Source organism: Phyllostomus hastatus, unplaced genomic scaffold (genome assembly GCF_019186645.2).
Source record: "Phyllostomus hastatus isolate PE091 unplaced genomic scaffold, TTU_PhHast_1.1 phas_scaffold_501, whole genome shotgun sequence".
Lineage (NCBI taxonomy): Eukaryota > Metazoa > Chordata > Mammalia > Chiroptera > Phyllostomidae > Phyllostomus > Phyllostomus hastatus.
In genome coordinates, this window is record NW_025334033.1 from 27176061 (window position 1) to 27193971 (window position 17911).

The following is a 17911-nucleotide window of genomic DNA, read 5'->3' on the forward strand; positions in this document are numbered from 1 at the left end:
GTGGTCATTGGGTAGCCTAGACCAAAGCAGCAGAGCACTGGGAAACGAGCTGGGGGAGGAGAGTTGTGTTACTGACCTGTAGTGTTTGCTAATTTCCATGCATGTTGCCACTGTGGCCAGTGTCAAGTACTAAGATGAAGTCATGTACTAAGGTGGGGAAGAGATAGATGAGCACAGTCTTCTGTTCAGGTAATGCCATAGACTTATTTTAGGAGTATTTCCACTACCATCAGAATTACTAATGAAAATAAAAGGAAGTTTGGGGCTTCCTTTTCTCTTTCCTTGTTCAAGAAGCAGAGAGTGGGAATGAAACATAAGGAAAAGAATGGACTACTAAACAAGCCCAACATGGATGACCTTGAATAAAGAAGAGTTGACCTACTGGATAATTTGGCCCACCTGGGCACAACATATAACAGAGTAAGAGTTCTATGATACATTGCTGTCTGACTTGCTAATAGAGAGGTTTATATTAAATATAGATTTTCAGGTTAGGAGGAAACAATCCATTCCAGTTTTAGACAGTTATAATTGTTCCTTTTTTTCTTTTGTTAATTTTATTTTTATCACTGTTATTTTTTAAATACTCACCCATGAATATATTTATTGCTTTTCTAGAGAGAGAGAGAATGAGGGAGAGAGAAACATACATTGATGTGAGAGTGAAATATCCATCAGTTGCCTCAACCAGCAACCTGGCTATGTGCCCTGACCAGAAATGAAACCCACAGCCTTTTGGTGTACAGGATGATGCTCCAACCAACTGAGCCACCTGTCTAGGGCTCTAATTTTTCCATATATCCTGTAAAAATCTACTTTTGTTTTTGTTTTTGTTTTTTTATCATCATTTGAGGACATGCTGATTGACTTTAGAGAGGGGACAGGGAGGGAGAGGGGAAGAAAAACATCAGTGTGAGAAAAACATTCAGCTACCTCTTGCATGCATCCTGACAGGGGACCAAACCCGGAACCCAGGCATGTACCCTGACCCGGAATTGAACCAGCAACCTTTCAGTTTATAGAACAACACTGCAACCAGCTGAACCACATTGATCAGAGCAAAATCTCCTTGTTTTTTAACTTAAATTAATAAAATTCACATTAACCCTTCCTGGATTCTGGCCCAGGAAGGGCACATCAAAAATACATTCATTTATTTTCCAAATGACATCCCCATAGCTAATTGAGGATGGCTTTACTTCTTTAGGATGAATATCACAGGCTCCTACAGTCTTTGCACTTTCTCATCACCCTTTCTGTTTCTCTGGACATGCTCCAATTTGTCCATATTCCCCTTAAAATAGGCCCAATGAATTAACATATTGCCAGCTCAGAATAACACGGAATCATTACTTGTATTATTCTGTAATTATATGTGCATCAATACAGCCCAATATCACATAAGCTTTTGGGTAATTCAGTGGCATCACATGATTGATTTATATAACTTATAGCTCATTAAAATCCTTAGTCTTTTTAACTGTTATTAAACCTCATATCCCTTATGCTATAATTGCATTTTAAGGAATCTAAGTCTAGTACATATACTAAAAACCTTTGAATTATACCTTTTAAAACAGTGAGCTGACTAATATGTGAATTATATCCCAGTAAGTCTGTTGAAAAATATAATTGCAAGAAAGAAAGACAGATGTATCTTATTAAACACTAAATTTTTGTATTAAATAACTACTAAATTTTGCCAGACACATTATCTCATATGCTCCTTTCAACAATCCTTTGGAGTTCTGGGGCATTAAGAAACTTGTGGAAGTAAAGGAACAAGGATCTGAACCAGACCTACTCAAGATGCCCACGCTCATGTCAGGCTCATAACACCACACTGTCTCCCTGTCACCTTGCTGCATGCTGGGCTTTGTAACTGGTGACCGGTCGAAGTCAGTGGACAGGGGTCTGCCAGGCAGTCAGAGCTGTAGGACCACATGGATCCTTCAAGCAGTAACAGGTGATATAGTGACTTAGAGAGATTCAGGGTTAGAAAGGTCTGGTAGGTAGCAAAAGGCAGATGTCCCACAAGTGGAACAAATCTGATTACTGGCAGTGGTGAAGTGGGGGTGGTGGAATGGTGGGAGATGTTGGGAAAACAGTGTGAGTGACCCAGACAGGCAGTGTGGGTCAGGCAGGACAAGGGACAGGTAGCACACCCCCAACTTGCTCTGCATTTCAGGTTTGTTACTTGGGAAAAATAGACATGAGCAAATTAGAGTCCTGATTTTGAAGAGACCAGGGTCTTGGTCAGGTTATGGAGGCAGGGGCTGAAGCCTGAGCAATTAAGGACTCAGGTCCTGAAAGAGGGAATCAAAACTGAGACTCAGTGTCAGGATGAAGGCAGAGGCCCAGAAGCCAGAACCAGGGTATTTGATCAGAGCAGGACAAGTCACAGGGTAACCTAACTGTGTCCCCTAAACTACTGAAACAAGGCTTCTCAGAGCCTTCAGCTAGAGACGGGATCTGTCACTGAATCTGGCGCAAGGCCAAAGCTGTGGATGAGTGTTAAGTCACCAGCAATGGGGACTGACAAATCGTTAGAAGAGACTAGTGTTTATCCAGTATTTTTTGTTTTTGCCGAAACATGCATGACCAATGACAGCCACAGATACACATAACCATGTAGAAGTATTCAGGGTTGGACAAAATTCTGGGTGTGCCACGTATAATGCCATCTGTTTAACAGGAAGTGACTGAGAACTTTCTTTCAGGAATAACTTTAAATCTGTTCTATTCAATTTTATCATCAGCAAAAACTACTTGTGTGCATGCCTGATTTTGGCAGACCAGTGTGATTGGACCACCCAGGCAGTCCTCATGAGACAGGCCCTGCCCGTGTAACCAGAATCCTTGGCTTAGCCTCTCTCTCAGCGCCAGCTCACTCACTTAGCCAAGGCTCCTTGGGTTTCATGTAACAGATATGTCCGAAGCTTGCCTGAGCTAAAATGGAGAGTGTGCTGGACCTGGGCCAGGGCAGGAAGGGTAGTTGGGCTTCATGGGGGTCAGAACAAAGCCCAAGAGGCCAGTGGGAATGGAGATGGCTATTCTTTTGCCACGTCTCTTTTTCTCTCAGAGGTGACCTGGTTTCTCATCTCTGCTTCTCCCTGACACTGTTTCAGTCTCCTTTGTCTACATCCCAGTTTTTCCTGCCTCTCAGAGCACGCAGTGAAAGTGACCATGCCTGTTCCCTGTTATGTGCTGTCCTAGTTCTGGGGTCAGTAGTGCCTGACCAGAAGGCCTGTGTCCCCATTCCAGGTGCCCTGGAAAAGAATCTGGTTCTCTCAGCTTAGGAGTGTCTGCGCTCATCCTCTCTGGGCGCTTGGAGTGATAGTGACTCCTGGGGCCACCCTGGGGAAGGGGATGGGGAAGCTCTTAGGGAAGGAGGCATAGGCTAAATGGAGACCCCATAAGGCAACTACTCCTGTCAATAGTCTAAATCATCGTCCTTTAGGCTGCCTTGCTGCTTGGTGTTCTGTCTCCCCCTGAACCACTGAACATTGGCTGGACATAGTTTGTTCACGGAACACACCTTCATGAGTGTCAGCAAATTGATGCTGAATATATGCAACAAAAACATTTTTTTCATGTAGAATAATCAAATCTAGGGACCAAATGTTGAGGAGAGAAGCCAGTTTAAATTAAAAATGTACCAATATATTGGAACTGAGCCTGTTTACAAGGATCTACACTGCCTAACAATGTATTTTACAAGCAACAAAATTACTTATGCATAGACTCAAGTAATTAATTTGCGAAGTGCCTTTTTTTAAACAGCTTTTATATTGTCTGAATGAGAACTACCTTATACTTCTTCAACTATCCAAAGAATATAATCTGAAATCAGGGGCTAGAAGCAGAAAACCTGGAGGTTCTGATGTACTGGGTCCTGCTTCAGATTTATAAGGTGGCATTAATGGAACTGTAGGGGCAGGTTGTTAAATCTGAAGGTTATCCTCTTAGGCTCTCAAAGAACCAAGACTCCTCCCCTACAATCTATGATGATGCTGATAATTATGCTTTCATAAGTGCTCATTTTGTGCCAGGCATTGTGTAAAGCACTTTACATGAATTATCATTTAATCTATACAGCATCTCAATAAGATAAATAGTGTTATTGTTCCCATTTTACAGATGAGGAAACTAAGGCACAGAGTTGGTCAAGTACCATTCCTGAGGTCCCACGAAGGGTAACTGGCAGAACCAAGATATAGGTCTAAGTCTGTTTGAAGACCTTTGATGTTAATATAATACACTTAGATCTTCCAACAATACATTAAAAAATATTTGAAAATGAAGCTCCCAAAGGGCATTAGGCCTTCCTCTCCATGTGCTGAGTACACACTCTGTGCTGCATCGCATTCCCCATCCTGTTACTTTTCATCCCTCATTGCGTCTTTTTATTTTCAATGCATTGAACAATGTGTGTGTGTCCTCTAAAGAAGGAACTGATGTCAGGGGCAATGAGAAAATGATTAAGACCCTTTCAGGATTTTCAAGGAGCCCAAGGTCTCCTAATATTAAGGAAGAAGCTGTACAAACATAGTTATGACATAATAGTGAACATTTTACTCCATCCTAGAAACACAAAGGCTCCAGGAGATTACGGGAAAGAGAGCACATGTCTACTAAGTATATAAAAGTTATGATTTGCTGCATATGCATGTTTTTAGATGAATTGTGTAGGAGAGACAGAAATCCCATGTTAGCCAAAGTAATCAACAATTCCCGGGTTCTCACCAGTCTGGATATGACTTCTGGTAAATCACGTACCCGTGTCTTTAAGTGAAGTGTGGAATGTGACCCCCAAGAATAAGACACAAGACTTTAAAGGAAGGAGTGGGTCCTCGACAGGCTTTATCCACACTGCGCCTGAAGATAACACCTCTAAGGTGAGCTGTCAGCCAACCAACCATGACAGTGACAACAGGAAGAAGTGCAGGGGAGGTCTTTGAGAAAGAGCTTTTCCTTCAGTGTGACACTTTAGATCTCAAGGATCTTTCCAGGATAGTCCTAAGAATAAATGGGGACACCTGTTCTTTGTACTTTGCAGAAACCATTCCATCATCTGCCGCCAGCTGGACCAGTGGATCTTGGTGCTGCCAGAAATCGGAACCATGCGCTGATTACTCACTCTGTGCTCCACTCCTGTTACCAAACCCTGTTTCTGCCCAGGTAATGTGAGCCCAGCTCTGCTTTTCAGGACCCCTGAAGTCTGCACAAGTCTGTGATCAGGACTTAGAGGCTTAACTGTGGCAGTGGAAGGCAGGATGCACTCCAGACTTTGGATAAAAGGGCTCCAGTGCTCCCTTTTCATTTATACACAACTTTACATTACAAAGCCCATCCCAGTCATCATTAATTAAACCTGCCACTCTGCGGTAGGGCCGAATCAGTCTGCTCATTTTACAGCTGACAACACAGATCAGAAAGGCTTAGGGATTTGCTGAAGCGAAGTGGTGTTCAATCAAGGACACCTGGCCCAATTCCCTGTCTAGTTTATTCTTTTTTTACTTGGAAGAGGCCTTCAAAGTGCCAGGCTCTTAACTCCGAGCAGCTTAAGGAAGTCAACTGGGAAGAGATGCTTGGCAGAGAAACAGCAATAATCTAGACCAGAGCACCAGTGTGGGGTTTGAATTATTTGCAAATAGCTAAGTCATATTCTTGTGGTTCTTAATGGATATTGAATACACATATGCACATGTACATACACACACACACACACACACAGAGTTTCTCCTGCCAGGTCGGGGGCAGGGCCAAGACATTGAGACATAGTTGGAATGTTGCTTCAGAGCAATGCTACATTTGGCCTGGTGGAAAGCAGCCCACCCATTACTCACCCTTCAACCCTCAGTTACCATATCCTTCATATTGTAATTTTAAACAAACTTAAAATCAAACCTATTCTAACAGCAGGTCTAGTCCCATATTTGTGGGGCCTGGGACAAGAATAAAAATGGAGGCCCACATACCATGTATCTAAATACTTAAAAACTGTAGCTGAAGTTAACAAGCTAGTTTCATATCTTAACAGATACATGTTCATAATGACCTAGAAAACGGGTTTGAATGTAGAGTATTCTGGCGGCTCAGAGCTCCACACCAGAATGTAGTGATTCAAGGAGAGCAGTCCTGGCCCAGACCAATGTCCTCCTTCCCCACCTGCAGGCCCAGCCCACATCATGACGAGTTCACACACACAATCAGGATTCCAGCCCATATGTTCAAGCTCTGGCGACATCACCACCACCTTTTGGCCACCACTTGGGCTGCTGGTGCCATACCAGTGGCACAGTCCACCCTTTGAAGGGTAAATCAAGATTAGAGGCCCACACCAGTCCTGGAAGCAGAGCTTTTGGCAAGAATTCTGGGGTCTAGGTACCCAGAGTGTGGCCAAAGAGGGGGCATGTCTCTGAGTAAATAAATCCGTCTGGCCTGTGGACTCCTTGCCCAGTGGGGAGAAGTGACCAGAAGAGGGCAAGGGTAGGGGTCTCTAAAGAGCAATCCGCAGGAGAAGGGTTATGCTTGCCAAGACCTAAGAGCTAATATATCTGGACAAATAATAAATAAGCCAAAAGTGTGAGTTAATGCTGGAACCTGTACAAATCTGGATAGCATAAATAATTGTTCAACTATAAAATACAGAGGCACGAGCTGTTTCAAGTGTTTTGTCTGCTGCCTCTCACAGAAAACTTGCTCACTCTGGGCAGTAGGCATGGTCTCTGGTAGGTATAAGGGCTAGAAATCAAATGAATAAACTCTGTACTTAAATATTTAACTGGAGAGGTTGAGTTCTCATAAAAAAGCAGGTATCAAAGCTCTAGCAGGGGTGTCCAACCTTTTGACATCTCTGGGCCACACTGGAAGAAGACTTGGGCCACACATTAAATACACAAACACTAACAAAAACTGGTGAGCAAGAAAAGGTTGTAAGTAAGTTTACGATTTTGTGTTGGGCCACGGGTTAGACACCCCTGCTGGATGATCCTAGGGTGGGTACCCCTGCTTTTGTCTCACCCAAATGGACCAAATGGGAGGAAGAAGAAAAACATGACTCTCTGGGCCACCAGGTTGGTATGTGCTACCTTGCCTTTGCAGAGGTGTCCTTGAACCAGCCAGGGTTGCAAGGAGCTGTGGGTAAAACAGATCCCTCTGTCCATATAATTTCCCTCAGATTGGGGTCATATCACAGTCCTGGTTTGACATGCAAGGAAGTTAAAATTATGAGCTTCCTTATTCACTCATATCTCAATTTTATTTAAATTAATGATTCACAACACTTACTTTTGAAGGAACTATGTCCACATATAAGAAGTATTTTTATCATCAATTCCCAAAGCAAAGATGGCAATAGGGAGATGTGTAAAGTGTGTGCCTTAGTGCTGGTTTGTTGCTGTTGTATTATGCTAACACATGTATATGTTAACAATGCTAAATAGAATTGAATTCTGGATTTTTGGCTCAAAGGCTTTAGTCCAACCTTCCCTGAAGGGGTTGTTCCTAATATATAAATGAGATAATTCCTTAATGATCTTCCCATGTTGGTCATATAAATCAACTCCTTAAAAATTTTTGCCTTCTAAATAGAGATAAAGATATGGCCCAAATCAGAACAAGAGTCAAACCCACAACATCAGGTGGTAGTCACTTCTGAGTTGTGGACAGACAGGTCTTTCTCCTGCTCCCATAGCCACCTGCCCTGAACAAATTCACTGTCTGTTCAGTCAGAGCTGCTCCGCAGAGCCAGGAGCACTTTATATGCCTATATGACCCCACTTCTGGTTGTCACTTGACAACTTGGCCTGTCTACTACTGAGCTGCTGCCCACACAAGTATCTAACTTCCTGAAAGCAAACCCACAGCCGCCCCACCACAGTTCAGGTTCTCACATCACTGCGATTCGTCTTCTTTGCACATCCCGTTCAAGTGCAGTGTGTGTCCAAACTAAGTGACTTAGTAGTAGTGGTCAATAGACTGTGCTGGGGTGATGCTGGCCTGCCATTTAATAAGAAGCATGGCTCTGGTATGATACTGATGACTGCTGGTAAAGCCTGACATCACTGAGACCAAGTGATACAAACTTCCCCTTATCCAGAGCAGCTAGGGAACGGGGAGTTCTAACGCAATGGGTAATCTGCTTAACTGCAGACTGCCAGTGTGGGAAGGAAAATTAATATTGAAAGAACCAGCAACCAACAAAACAGCATATTGCTGGCATATCCTAATTTTACCTAGCATTGTAATTATTTACGTGTGTGCCCCATTTCTCCTTTAAGACCGTGGGCTTCTTAAGGGATGGTCTATGTCAGTTTCATCTTTATTTCCTTAGAGCACCCAGTGAGTTGCTTTATACACTGTAGGTAATAAAATAATGTATTAAATGAATGAAAATATAGACACAGACTACTTTACCAACATAACTGCATCCTTCATTGATGACTCAGAAGGCCCTCCAGGATCACACATTTCTTCAGCTTCATTTTATGGCTAATAGCTCTCAGAATGTTTAATACACTCCAAGTGGCTGAAAGGGGAATTCTACAATGACTGGAAGTTAGGACTGACTATCTAGTGACTCATTCCAATTTGCATGTGCATGTGTTTAAAAGTCAAATACTAAAATGACTTCATTCATTATTGCCTAAAAGAAGCACCACAACACAGTGCAGTCTATGAAAAGAATGGAGTGCAATAAGGAGTGTTAACCAGGTTGTAAATCTTAACCAGGTCAAGGAATTTATCTTTGAGATTTTTGAAAAAGTAGTATGTTATTAGTTCCATTAGTATATTACCATTATTTTTGAAAGTCCAATCATCAGATTATAATTTAGTAATTAATGCAAACATATTTATCACTATATGCCTAATATATGCCAAGCTCTGTGTTAGTCATTAGGGATACAATGTGAATATGATTCATGCCTTCAAGAAATTTAAATAATTCACCTTTAAAAACATTTTATTGTGCAGATCATTTTACAGAATTTACATGTCACTACAGGAAATTAGCCTGGGTATGATGCGACCCTCTGACATATCCTACAACTCACTCAAAATACACAATAATACAAAAGAAAAAAAGTGAATGTTAGCTTAATTACTTACTAGTGGTATTTTTCTCTGAAAAAAAAAAAAAAGAAACGAAAACACAGCATCCAGAATGTTCACTTAAAAATCTGGTTTTTTGTACTTTCAGAATTCTGGATAAATGTGCTTCTGCACATAAGGTGATTGTCACTTCAGTTTGGTACAATGTCTGCCGGTCCCCCAGAACTCGGGGGTAAAGCAGCTGCCCTAGGTAGGGAGGAAACAGCCATGTGGCATGCCCACACCCTTGGCTGGTCTCTCTGTGGGTCCAATAAGGGATAAGGAACCGAAGCAGCATGAGGGAGCCCTGCTCTGGGACTTAGGAAAAACCCAGGAGGTAAGAACAGGTGTTCCAGGGCCAGTTTGCCAGAAACTCTGGTAATGGATGCTGCCTCCCTTCCAGACAGCTTCCTGTAAACATGCTGATTTTCATCGTAACAGCAGGACTTTACTATTTAGATCTGCATATCTAAAACTAAGGGCTTAGATTAAACCAGAGATTCTCAACCTATATTCTGCAGGACACAGGTCCCATAAGATGCATTATCAAAGAGGGACCTCAGGCAGGATGTGGGGAAGAGTGCACACCACACCCAGTTGTGGAGTCACAAGGCACATCAGCCTATTAAAGGTCTGAGAGGCCGTACCATCAAAACACTGATAGCAGCATTCTCAAAAAACTTTGACCATGAAATCCTTTCTTCTAGTTTCACCTGTTAATATCTGCTGATTCACCTAGTATGCTGAGGTGTGAACTTTGGAAGCATTACAATAAACAATCTCTATATTTATTGGTTTTATAGAATCATAAAGCAGAAACCAGTCTAAGAAATCAGAGGTCCATGAGTAAGATCTCATTGCTAGTCTGGCCAAACTAGGCCCCTTTAATTTGGCAGTTTCTTATACTTCATGTGCTAAAAACCCCAATGAATGAAATTTTACAGTGAGGAGGGCTAGAAAAATCATCAATAATAGAATTTACAGGTAATCTCTAAACTCCAGGGTCTTCACTTCTGGTTAAACCCTATTGTTTGAAGTTACTTCTGATTAAGCAAAACTAATGGTATGTATTCGTAGGCTAGTGGAGATGTCACTGAGCAGAGAATTACCCACAATTCAAGAAGCTAATGAGAAGAGGGAAGGAGAAACAAATGGCAAAGTCCAAAGCCCAGGTTATTAGCTCCTGGGTGACTAAGACTAAATTGCCTTTTCTTTGATACTGAGTTCAAGGAGATCCTTTAATTATTATTATTTTTAAGTACTGAGCCATGTATGTCTTTGGTCAGGACTACGAAAAGAGAACTGATGCTTGCTACACTGACCTTAAAGTCCTGTGTCCTAGGTAGCGTATCCTTAATGCCAACTTAAAAAAAAAAATCTCACACATCACTTCAAAATAGTCTTTGCATTAAGTTAAAAAAAGAAATATTAGGGTTCAATTTCTTTTCATGTCATTTGTTTGCAAAGAATTCTTTAAGCTGGTGCCTGAGTAAACAACAGTATTCTCCCAGCAGTGAATGGGCTGTCCCACAGCCCCAACTATCCTATAGTCTAACCTCGAAGTCATTAAAGAACCAAGCAATTGCATTCTTTTTCAACAAAACTACCCTTGAGTAGCAGATGGCAAACACAAATGTTTTGGTCTAGAGACATATGGAAACCTCTGTTTCCTAAAAGCCTCAACGAATATTAAATGTTGAATGATGCCATTCATTGCAGAAATGAGATGTGATAACCCTGCAAACAGTCCCAGTTAGATCCTATAGGGGCTGAGTGTCAGAAAGTAATAGGTGGGGAATTACTGTGACTGCAGATTCATAAGCAATTTTTCTTAATCTAAATATTCACCCTTGCTCAAAAGAATCACCTATTCAGCTTTATTTCTTCAGCATTCTATTAGATTACCACCATCATTTATAATTACAAATCTTAAAAATGAGTAATCAAAGAGTTCTGCTTGATTTCATATTAACTCTTCAGTTCTGCCTGACTAGTGAGAGCAAGGAATTTCAAGAGAAAAAGTGTGGCTTATCATAATTTCAGGGGCATTCAACATGCTCTTTGATTAACTCCATCTATAAGCCCTTGCTACTAAGTTAGGAAAAAAATAGTCTATGTTTAAGATTATTCAGGAGAGCCCTGGCTGGTGTGTCTCAGTGGATTGAGAGCTGGCCTGGGAACCAAAGGGTCGCCAATTCGATTCTTAGTCTAGGGCACATGCGTGGGTTGTGGGCTAGGTCCCCAGTGGGAGGCTCGCGGGAGGTAACCACACATTGATGTTTCTTTCCCTCTCTTCCTCCCTTCTCCTCTCTAAAAATAAATACATAAAATCTTAAAAAAAAGATTATTCAGGAGAGATTATTCAGTAATAATTTGAGGCAGGAATCTAATTGGATATGGTTCTAAATACAAAGCAGAACTTCATTTTTCACTTAACCCTATAGACTGGCAACCCAATAAATTATTGCTGCCGTCACAGAGGGGACTGAAACTTTGCACTCCTTGTAAAGAGAGAAGTCCTGATAACTGAGTCATAGGGTGAACTGAATGCTATTTAGAACAAGGAACTAGGAGTCTTGGGCACCTTTCCCAGCACTACACCCTGTCTGGCCTCCATGGGATCTGCTAGGCCTGGAAACTGTTGATAAATCCCCTTGATTCACCAGGGTGTTTGGTTTGTCTGTAAAACCAGAAACCCCATGGCAAACCTCAGGTCATCTGTTAGGGGAACTTTGATTCAAGAACCAAAGGATTTTATAGACACAAAGGTATTATCTAATCCAGTACTCCTTCATTTTACAGATGAGGAAATGGAGCCACGGAAAGGTGGTTGTTTTTTTTTTAAGGTCACAGAGCTAGTTAGTGGCAGAGCTGGGAACAGAACCCAGGTCACCAGACGCTTAGTTCACTCCTCTTTCCTTTACAAAACCCCAGAACAGACTCAATGGAGCCTGTCTGAGAATTTACTAAGTTCAATGCTGCAGGAGTGTTTAACCTTAGCTGGTTGCTGAAGTAGGGTAGAAAAGGGACCAGATGTCTAGGTGCTTATGGTAATTCTAGCTTTGGACTACACATCCCCTTTTTAAGGAAACAATGTTTCTTTCGTGCTGCTTCTTCCCAGTTCAAGATCTGTTTAAGAGAATGACAAGTCAGAATTTTCCTGTATTCAACCCATGACTTCTACAGAAGTTCCAACATAATCAACCATTTAGCAGTACATGATACAAATGTCAATATGCACTTGACACTGAAACATGTGGAGATATTCATTTGCTGCTTCTGCAGCCTTGTTTCCTTCTGTCTTCTCTATTTTTAACAGAACCCTGTGATTTAGGGTGAGTTTGACCTCACTCTCAGCTCCAATGGTTTAAGCCAGTTGGCTTATACCATTCTCTTTGGCCCTAGGGTTAGTCAGGCAAGGGTAGTCATGGCTCAGGCAACTCAGTTCCAGGGTATTTATTTGAACTCTCGAGGAAGATTCTCTACATTTTGCTCTGTCTGAATCTGAAAGCAAAGAGTCCCAGGAGTTTCAGGAAGACATGTTGTAACCACCTGGCGACAGTCTGTTGAAATAAATATTACTTTGAGGAAGCATTGCTAAGAAACCAAAAGAGAGAAAACCAGGTCCCAGGCATATCATTTGAGCTGCTGGGTTACTCACCTGTCACTATTATTTCAGTATATGATTAAATAAATATTTTTTAATTATTTAAGCCATTTAGTGTTCTATTATTTACTACCATAAGCTTCCCAGTACCTGTTATGATGCTGATTTTAAGTTTTGGTCTGTCTTGACTTTGCCATTGGATCAGAGTTCATTTTAAAGTTGGTCCCAGAAGTCTTTCTTTAATCACTCAAGCATATAAGAATCTGTACTCAAAATTCCTAGTACTTACTGCATATGCTCAATTTGACACAAATCTTACATAGCAACGCTGAGGTTAATGAAAAGAAAGAATTTCACTAACATGTTTTATTGTCAAAACTTTTATTATCAGAGTAAGAAATAATATAAGAGGTAAAAGAATGGTTCCTTTCCATCCCCCTTTAGTAGAGTAAAAACTGAGCCGACTCTCTACACAAGCTAAGCTCTACCTCTTTCTGTGGGTTAGACCCTTTCCAGAAATGGAGCCACCCATAATATTTGCAACTTGAGTGGCTTCTTGTCTATTCTAGGAGACTAGGTATCTGCTCTCAGCTCCCAAGAAAAGAGTTTTGCCTTCATCTGGGCATTGACCATGGCTTTGCCTATTACTAGGGGCCCGTGCCATAGATGGCCTTCCATTCAGTTATGTTCATTAACCCAGGTCTGAGGGATGCAGATTGTCCTCTCATCCCCTCTACACTTTGCTGACTTTGTTATAAGAAGCTACCTTTATACAGATTTGTTGATCAAGAGGATACTGTACTTTCATGTAGCAATTTTTTTAGATTGTCATACCATTTTTATTTAACTTTTGCATCCAGCGGTGATATGCAAAATATTTTAGTATCAGTTTTGCATGAACATTCAACCAATCAGATTGGGAGTCTGACAAATCAGAATGTATATGCAAATAATCAAAATGGATACCCAGCCGGAATGAATGCCTAATCAATCCTAATTAAAACCAACCAATCAGAATAGACACCTGACCCATCAGAATAAATGAAGTGTGTACCAGCCAAATATCTGCCTCCCATTGATCATTAAACTTCTCACTTGCGCATCCTCTCCTCAATTAGCTGAGAAGCAAACTTAGGGCAGGGACCACATGATAGATCTCTTTGTATCCTCTAGGACACCTTGCTGCATTGGTTTTATAGTGTGAGCTTAATGAATATTTGTTTGAGTAGATAATATTCACCCACTGATTGCTCAGAAAACATCAGTGGGTGGAAAGAGTATAGTTAGACCCTCTCTGATAAAAATAACTATAGAATTATCCGACTGGAATATCATTAAACAAATAGCATATTTTTTGATGACACGTAAGTGATAAAGAGAAGTTGGTATTTTTGAGGAGTTATTATTCAATATGACTTTGACGAGCTAGAGAAATAATACACAATCACAACAATGAATAGAATCCTTAGAGAATGAATAACATACATAGATGGCTAGAATACAACCAAAAGAGTATTAGTGAGACCAAAAATACCTAGGTCTTGTAGCAAATAATAAAATGAAGGTGTCCCAGATATTTTTAAAATACCTAGAGTGCTGGCATAATAGTCAGATGTTCATTCATTCAACAACTCAACTGAGCACCTACTATGTGTAAGGCATCATGCTAGGCATGCTGGGGACAAAGTGAAAAATTAGCAATGTCCCTTTCTTCAATCAGCTCAAGTTTTAAGGGAGAAGACAAAGAAGTACATAAACTATTATTAGATAACAGAGACAACTTACTCAATGGCTGAGTCATCAGTCAGTGAAAATAATCACCACGAAGGACATCTTTGTAGCCCACCGGGACAGCTGTGCTCAACAGATGGCAGAGAACCAGAACTCAGGAGTGGTTGGATAGAAGCATCAATATGGATGAGCGCAGACTGAAGGGCAGAGGATGCTTTGCCCCTAATTTTTCAGGACCACATAAGCACCTGGATTCTTGTAGGATAAAATTAAGGGGAGGAAAAGTCCCAATAATGATTACTACTAAATGTGTCAGCCTTTGATGAGAAGGAGTCTCAGCCAAATATAATTTCATTTAAGCAATTAAGAAAGGTGACATTTCCTGTAATCACGTTTCATGGAGCAATTCAAACCAGTTAAAGAATGCTTGAATTAATTTGAAAATTTTCCTAGAGAACACACAGACCCTCAAGAATATGTTTGTAGATTCTTGGAGGTCTTTGACCCTTAAGATGAATAAACTACTGTAAGAAGTTAATAATGCCTTCGGAATTGTGCAACATGGCAGTCCTGCTTGCTACCACGAGGAAAGCTAGCCTGATGACAAATTAAACATATCGAGAAGGGCAGCAGCAAGAGAATACAGAAAAATGAACTGGAGCTCTGGTCAAAACCAAGAGTTCACACAGACCTCACACCAGACAGACTTCCTTTCAGTATCATTAGAAAATTCACAGAAAAGAACTCAAGTGGACCCAGCCTGGTCATATGCCCACCTCTGTGGCTGGAGGAGTAAAGTACCATGATTCACAGTCACCGGTGGGGGAGGAGCAGCTTCCCAAAAGCAGGAAGAAAGAATGCTAGCCTGGCAAAAACCAAAGAGGGTAAACTCCTTGGATGTCTAGATTTCTGTAAGTCAAGCTGCCACGTGCAAAAGCTTCAATAAGCATTTTCAGGGTCAAATGGAATGTGCTGGTCTGACTAGTGCTCTGCAGTGATGTAGCATTTCAAGAGTGGGTTTGGATAACTGGCAGAAGAGTAGTGATGTGATTTTCTTGAAAAAATTATCTGTAGATGCCACTTGGAAAAAGAAAGTGGCAACCAGCAACCTGTTTACCTGTGGTACTCTCAGATCTATGAATGTATTGTCCACTCCTTTGAGCAAAATGCCTTGATTCAATAACACTGCTACTACCACCAAAATCACATGTCTAAGTAATATATTATTTTACAAAATATGAAAATTAATAATGCATAAAGGAAAAAATGGATTTTTCTTGAAGTAATGTCAATATATCAAAATGCTTGGATGGTTCAACAGTGGTGCACATAGTTACCTGCTAGAAAGTCCCAGTGTTATATACACTTGGTAGTAGAGAAAAACTGGGGAAGTGAAAATAAAATGGAATTTAAAAAATTTCCCATTAATTAACAAAATCCCCCTAAGGAAATTTAGGGACTTTAACATTCCTAACTATAACTTCTCTTCTGAACTTAAATTCTTTACCACATCAGCATGTTCTTATTCACACAAAAAGAGAATGCCAACAGTTGCTCGCAGATAGTGGGACTAAAAGTTACTTTAATCAGTGCATATTTTATAAAAGAAAGAAGATCCCACTGGTCTTTATGGATTTTTTTTTCTTTTCCAGAATGAAGATGAAGGTGTAGAACTGAGCTGTCCACATTTGTTCAGCCTTGACTGATGCCAAGTTCACAGACTTGCCCAAGAACTGGCTGGAGCAAGGAGGCTCAGCCTGTGCCAGAGGGCAGGATCCCTCCTCATGAGGTGGCAGAAAACTGGGACTTTGATTTCCTTAGAGCTTTGTTCCCATCAAACGAGCTCTAGGAATTAGACATTAGATTAGCAACAACTTTCTGGGTAATGCATGATCAAAAAGTGTGAGTTAATGATACATTTCATCTTCTTTCTATATACAATGTAAAGGCCAATACTAGGGCCAACTGAATCTTCTTCCATACCAAGACTGAATGTAATCTCACTGTCATTGTACATGAAGTCACAAAGCACTAAAGATGTGTTTTATAAAAGCCTGCTGTCTTGTTCAACTAACTATCCAAATTTTTTCCTTATTCCACTAGTGGTTGAGTCCAGTGGTTCCCTTAATGACCTCCTCCAACCTACCAGAACGTGTTTCCTTAGATCTAAGGAAATGCCTAGGCCAATGTTTCTCAAATATTTTGGCCTCAAGACCCCTTTATCCTCTTAAAAAACAATGAAGATTCTAAAGAGCTTTTGTTCATGTGGTCTTATCTGTTGGTATTTGACATATTAGGATTAAAACTGAGAAGGGTGAAGAAGAGATGAGAGACAGGGAGCCCTGACTGGGTGGAGCTTCTTGTCCCAGACCTCCTTACCTTACTTGTTCTTCAGCTTTACCTGAGCCAGTGGATACTCCTTTCAGACAGCTTGGTCTGGTTGGGTTTCTGCCACTAGCAAATGAAAGAGGCCTGACCAGTAGTACTTCTACAAAAATAAAGAATAGTCTAAAATATAAAGGGTTAAATTGGGAATTCCCCACCCCCACCCGAATTTGTCATCCATTGAGAGCCTGCCTTGGAGGGTTAAAGAAGGTATGTACCATCACCATTAACATTTCTACAATGCCTTGTGAATTTCAAAGTGCTTTCACAGTGTGTCTCATTTCATTTTCCCTACAATCCTATGAAAGAGCTTGTTTTATACCCATTTTACAGATAAGAAAAACCGAGGTGCAGGCAGCCTGCCTGTGTGCAGTTAAGTAGCTAAACCAAGACAAAATCCAACTCTTTGTCTCTAGATTCCCATGGTTATAATTCCCGCCTCACAGGATGCTTGCAATTTTTAAGGGCACAGGCATGTAGCACACCCTTAATATTTTCAATTCCAGTTTTGTTTCGTTTTTTTAATCCATCCTCTTGCGGGAGCAGGGGAGCGGTCTGCATAGTCTATACCGCGGGTTGGACACCCCGGGCAGCATAGCAGATCCTCTAAAATACCCATCGTATTTGGCTCTGGTCTGCAGGCCTGAAAAAGAGAATAGGAATGTGGTTCAAGTTAGAAGAACAATCATTCTTTTACAGCTCTGTAACTTAGGGGGTGCTGGAGGGGGCTTTGGGAGGTTCAGGACAGAAACTGGAGGAGAAGCCAGATAATGCACTGCAGATAATCTACAGGCTGCGCCACAGCAGCGATTTGGAAAGAAAGCATTGGGTCCCGGCGGAAGACAAGCAGGAACCGTGGGACTTAGATTCCGAGGTTTTGTATTTGAAAGGCGCCCGCACACAAAGAAATGGCGAAGTTAAGTACCTGCGGCGTGACACGCAGAGTTTGAAACCTGGCCTGCCTTCCTAGCTTAGACAAAACGCCTAGTCCACCTGGTGACCCCACCCACAGGGGATCTTTTATCCTCTGGGGCAGTCCAAATAGCCAGCGCCAGGCACGCCCGAAGCTTCTCAAAGCACTACAAATCCCAT

At 41.3% G+C, this 17911-nt stretch overlaps 1 long non-coding RNA gene across 1 annotated transcript; it reads left to right on the forward strand.

Moving 5' to 3' along the window:
• The first annotated feature begins 294 nt into the window (after positions 1–294).
• LOC123808906 lies at positions 295–16443 on the forward strand. The gene is made up of 3 exons (XR_006783849.1): positions 295–420; positions 5060–5181; positions 16087–16443. It is a non-coding gene; the product is annotated as an uncharacterized LOC123808906 (long non-coding RNA).
• Positions 16444–17911: the final 1468 nt, after the last annotated feature.